Below are 5,721 nucleotides of genomic sequence, written 5' to 3'. Positions count from 1 at the left end.
AAATGCCTATGTTATAATACATGGTATCTAGGCTCATGGGCTCTAAGTTTATATACATAGGCAATGCCATCTTGAATTTATGTTAGACTAAAATCATATAAATGAGTAAATCCATACATCTAATGTTACTAACTAACTAACTAACTAACTAACTAAAGTTGCGTGCAGTTCACGGCATGGCCATGACAAATCAGGCCATTGTCTTTCAAGACTAAAGCAGGGCACGGCCGATTTATGAAGAACTTTATAATTGAAGACCTTATGGGCTAATTAACGACTGAGTCAGCTAACTTGTTAAGTAGGCTAATGACATAGATAACTTCTACATTAGGTCTAAATGAGATTCAGGAAGCACGCATACTTTAACAAATAAACTTAAGATTAAGGTTTTTTTTTTTTACAATGCTGTTAGTTCTACGATGCTTCTGGGAAACTCACCACAGCTTTGGACTATCCAAACTGACCCAAACTGACTGACCCAAACCGAATAAAACCACTAAAAGTGAACTTTGATCCATTCTTTGTGTATTAAGCCCTCGGTGACCAACGACAGGACATCACAATTTCAAATTCCCCGCGAAACTCTCCATGTCCGTCTCTCTCACACGTTCCAACTGTCTTGCACGTGTCAGCCGGCACCTGACGAGACATTCGCTCTTGTACTGCTAGCAAGACGCCGCTCCCCAGAAAGGAGCAGCCGTATTGATCTGTGGCTTCTGCTAAATAAATATATAAATCGGGTCAAGGGAGTCAGAAATTCCTGCCTTTGACAATAATGTGGGGAGGGGAGAAGTGCGCCCGGGCAGTAGAGGGAGTGAGAGAGGAAGTCGGAGAAAGGTTCTGCTTTGTTGATCCAGAATGACAGTGATAGACAGCGGCTGAAGGGAAGCTGATCGCCATGTTTGGGCCCTCTGCTGCCTTTAAAGGACGGACATGGCTGCCGATCTCAGATCAGTGGAGTGTGACAGGGAGTCTACCGGAAAAAAGCTATAGCGGTCACACAGTGCTGGACCTAGAGAAACTTTTTCAGTTTCTGCTGAGGACGGACTTGGCCGGAGCCATCGGTTACTTGCCATTGTTATTCCCTCTCCGCAATCTCCAACCTGTTACCTCTTTGCGTTGTGCCAATGTTGTGATTTCGACAGCCTTCTCTCCCACTCTCTCGCCTGTTTGTTTGTTTGTGCCTTTTTTATCTAACATTTAGGGGATCCCTCCCCCTGAGGCTAGCTAGAAAAATCAAATGCTACAGTGTCTGTCTGCAGGCTGGGCATAATGTTAAACAAATGGCATGCAGCATGGCACATAGAAGCAGTGGCTCTCAAATGCTGCACACGGGGCCAAGTGACACCCTGTCAGCCATCAGCTGAAATTACAAATCCATGGTTTTATGCGGGGCTGACGGGGTGCTAGCCAGGCCTCTGGCGCTGACATTCAAAGTTGACATTGCTCAAGCACTGAGTGGCAGAACCAGCGGTTTTGGCTTCCATTTTCTTTCACGTTTGCTGTGAAGGGTAGGGCAGCTATTGATAGGCTTTGGGTAAAGCCGCCATCTTTTCAGTAATTGCCTTGAGGAGCCTAAAAATGGTTCTGACTTTGTAGAGTTTGCCACTTCTTTGATTGAGACGTGGGTTTTTAGAAGCACTGGCCACTCTGGGAGCTTTGGGTACTGCGGGAGTATCATCGCCCTGAAAGCAGTGGCAGCAGATGTAGTGCAGTAGTGTGCCTCAGATCAGAGATGCACTCAGGGTGCATCATATCACTGTACTGGCAGCAGGTAGCAGATGGGTTACGCTGGTGACCAAACCGAATCAGAGGCTCTGCTGCCTCTACTATGAGCTCTACTGCCATTGATAGGAAAAGCGGATTATTGCATGCGCTGTATTATGGCACTGTTCCGTCGTGGCCTCACAGAATTACTTATATTTTCCTGGAGGTTTTCTTTTTTGGTTGCTTAGTTAATGCTGTGGGGAGTGTGACTGTTTTCCTTCTGTGTTCTATAATTATCATTACTGATAATACTGAAAATTTTAATCTTTCTTAAAAAAACAGTCGTGTGTTAAATAGGTGTATGAATAAAGCCTTACATCAAATTTCTAAAAGGAAAAAATACAACCTAGTATGTCCAATGAAAATACCAGTCTTAGCTGAGCTTGGTGTCTAAGACATGCTGCTGTGCCTCACCTTCATGAGGGGTCCAGGCACAGGATGTGTTCATACACACATCCCTCGCGTCCCTCAGCCTCATCAGTTATTCGTCGCTGTCACTCAGTGCAGCAAAGCAGTTATTAGTCATTCTTGGATACTAGGTCCACAATAACGCTTCAAGTACACTCATATTGCACATGCAGACACACACACACACACACACACACACACACACACACACACACACACACACGTGTGTGTGTGTGTGTGTGTCTGCATGTGCAATATGAGTGTACTTGAAGTGTTTTATATATATATATATATAACACACGCACACAGAGAGAGATAGAAAGAGAGAGAGAGAGAGAGAAGATATATATATATATATACGCACACAGAGAGAGAGAGAGAGAGAGAGAGAGAGAGAGAGAGATAAGATTTCAGATGTGGTTGGCAGGTTTTCCAGAGAAACAGAAGGTTTTGGACAGAGGTCCTTCATCAGCTGTGCTTGACTACAATTCTCTCTCTATCTCTCTGTATGTGTGTGTGTGTATTATATATATATGTAACACTTCAAGTACACTCATATTGCACATGCAGACACACACACACACACATATATATATACACACACACACACACACACACATATATACACACACACACACTCACACATATGTGTGTGTGTGTGTGTGTGTGTATGTATATATATATGTGTGTGTGTGTGTGTCTGCATATTCAAGTGTACTTGAAGCATTATTGTGGACCTAGTATCCAAGAATGACTAATAACTGCTTTGCTGCACTGAGTGAACAACTGCAATGTACTGTAGTAAGAGCTGTAGAGATATACAAAATTGTAGTAAAGTTCAGTTTCCAGAGAAACAGAATGTTTCGTGTGTATACACACACACACACACACACACACACACACACACACACACACACATACGTATGTCAGAAGTGACTGATTATCTGTACATTATCTGTACATACATAATAGAAATATTTGTTCTGTCCTGAGGTTTCGTTCTGAACCTAGTAAGGGTACTAGCCAGAAATTTGGACACACCTACACTTTATATATTTATTACTATTTTCCATATTTTTGAATAACAGTAAAGATAACAAAACCATAAAATACCACATGGGTTTTTGCAATTACCCAAAAAGTGTTAGACAAATCTTCAAATTCTTCAAAGCAGCAACCCTTGGCCTGGATGATAGCTTTGCACACGCTTGGCTTTCTTTGAGGCAGCTTCATGAGGTAACCACCTGGAATGCTTTTCCAGCGGGCTTGAAGACATTCCCGCATGCCACACAGGCATTGCATGAGGGACGTTCAAAATGAAAACAACTTTTTTTGTTTATTTTGTTTTATTTTTGGGTCATTTCTAAAAAACATTTTAACCCTTTTTAAAAATTATATTCATTTAGGTTTTCAAAAACAAATTGACATCAGTCCCACTATTTATATTTGTTTTAGAAACAAATGAAAACATAAGCCTAGATCTAATGTATTAATATTAATTCAGATTAAGCATTTCTTGTTTGTGAAATAAGTATAAATGTCTTTCATTCATGAAGTTTATCAATTGATTTAGGCCAGTGGTGGCAGTGTAAATGTAATATAATATTATAAGGAATAACATCTTCTTTAAAATAAGAGGGATGGAAGAATACTGAATTGTTATTCTGGCCTCTCATCTGTAGAGACTTGCCACAGACTAATTAATTCATGAGAAGAAGTCCCCATAGGCTGCAATTAATGATAAACTTATTAGACATGATGGTGCCCAAGAGCTGTGGATTCCATCCTGATTCTACCTCTCCTGGTGGTGTTCCTTACCCGGCTGTCAGCTCAGATGTGTCAGAAAGTGGAGCGCAGGAGTGTGTGTAGAAGCGTGCAGTGTGCGTGTGTGAGTGTATGCAGCGAACTCCTAGGGAGCACCTTGCAACACTTGCTTATGATAGCGGTGCCTTGTGATTATTTTGTTACCAGAGTGCCTTGACTGAACCGAGTTAGATACTACAAGTGAGTTTTGAGTGTAGACCAACTGAAAAATGTTGGAAAAAGAGAAAATAAACTTAAATGCAATCCAATCTGTGATTGTTTTGTTTGTTTGGTTGTTTGTTTGTTTCATCTCTGGATAAATATTTATATCACTAATGATATAGTCATATATAACATGTTTATTGCCAATTAAAGACCAAATGAATGTGAAATGAATTTATGTTGCCCCAGTGCTCTAGGCAACTGTGAGATGCATCGCCTCCCAGTCAGTTGTGGCAGTATTTTTGTAAATGTTTGTACTTCTTGAAAACAAAGAGGGCTGCTCCAGCCCTAACATTTCATAAAATCTTGTGCAAACAAACCTTCATTATGGGCTTCAGCATTAAGTAAAAATATGGGCTCAAGTTAACCCAGATGTACAGTATACAAGACACTGAGCATATTTAAAAAATATATTTTTAAGTCATTTGTTTAAGAAACTAAAATGAATGAATGAAGAAGACAGAAGAATTTTAAAGCTCATGCCACATCCTGTTTGCATTATTTCAGGAAACCAGCTGCAGCCTGGACTTTGCAAGTAGATGAAACACTTGGTAGATCCCTTATGTGTGAATTTTTAAATTGTGGCACATTGGGCAGCGGATGACATTCTAATTTTCTGTCCCATCTTTTGTTAATTTTAATGTCTACTCTGCCATTCTCTGTGGAGTGAATGTTTGACAATTTGGTAAATCCTCATATGCTGTCTCAAAATGCACCGATGCAGGAGAGCCAGTGAGGAGAGAGGGAGTTTGACACAAAGAGCAAGAAGGAGAAGGGAGGTATGGGGGAAGAGAAAAGATAAAAGAAGCTTTGATCAACCAGAGCCACCACCCCCATCCATCCCATAGCTGCGAGGAGCCCCATGAAAGAAGCTAAGGATGCCCTGCCCCTTCAGACCCTTACCCAACTACACTCTCGTATGCAGGGGCAGAAAGGCCAAAGGCTGTCCAGGCAGTCACCCCATCACAAAGTCAGAGGGTACGTGGACATAGGGAGACAACAGACAGGAAGCCACATCCAGTCTCCATGGTCCCACTGCAGGGTAGCCTGCACATTAGAGGGAGGTAGCCTTGGGAAGCAGTTAGCTCTATGCACTAAAGCAAAAGATTGTCAGAGCAAGTGGCATGAAATAATGACGATGGATGTCTACCCACAGTCTGCCGGTGTTTTATGCTAATGCAATAAGCAAACATGGCTGGTTTCGCTGGTTTGTTTATCGCGCGGCGACGACATCAGCAGGACATTGGAGCAAGGTGCGCAGAGCTGTGTGGCGGATGGGCGAGGCTGCTGCATCCCGCTGCATGGACGCCAGGCTCTTGCTGGCCCGCCTCCAGCCCCGGGACTTTCTGCACACTTCAGCGGGCCGAACCCAGCTGTGGAGGCCGCTACTAATGTGGAGTCATTAGCGCTGCCATTGTGCCGCCCGGAGTCACGCCTCAAATTAGAGCATAGCAACGAGATGTGCCTGGGTTTTATCCCCACTCCACCCCACACACACACATACACACACACACACACACA

This window comes from Electrophorus electricus, chromosome 26 (assembly GCF_041902795.1).
Source record: "Electrophorus electricus isolate QZ-2024a chromosome 26, ASM4190279v1, whole genome shotgun sequence".
Taxonomy (NCBI): Eukaryota; Metazoa; Chordata; class Actinopteri; order Gymnotiformes; family Gymnotidae; genus Electrophorus; species Electrophorus electricus.
Note: the sequence above shows the minus strand (reverse complement) of the source record.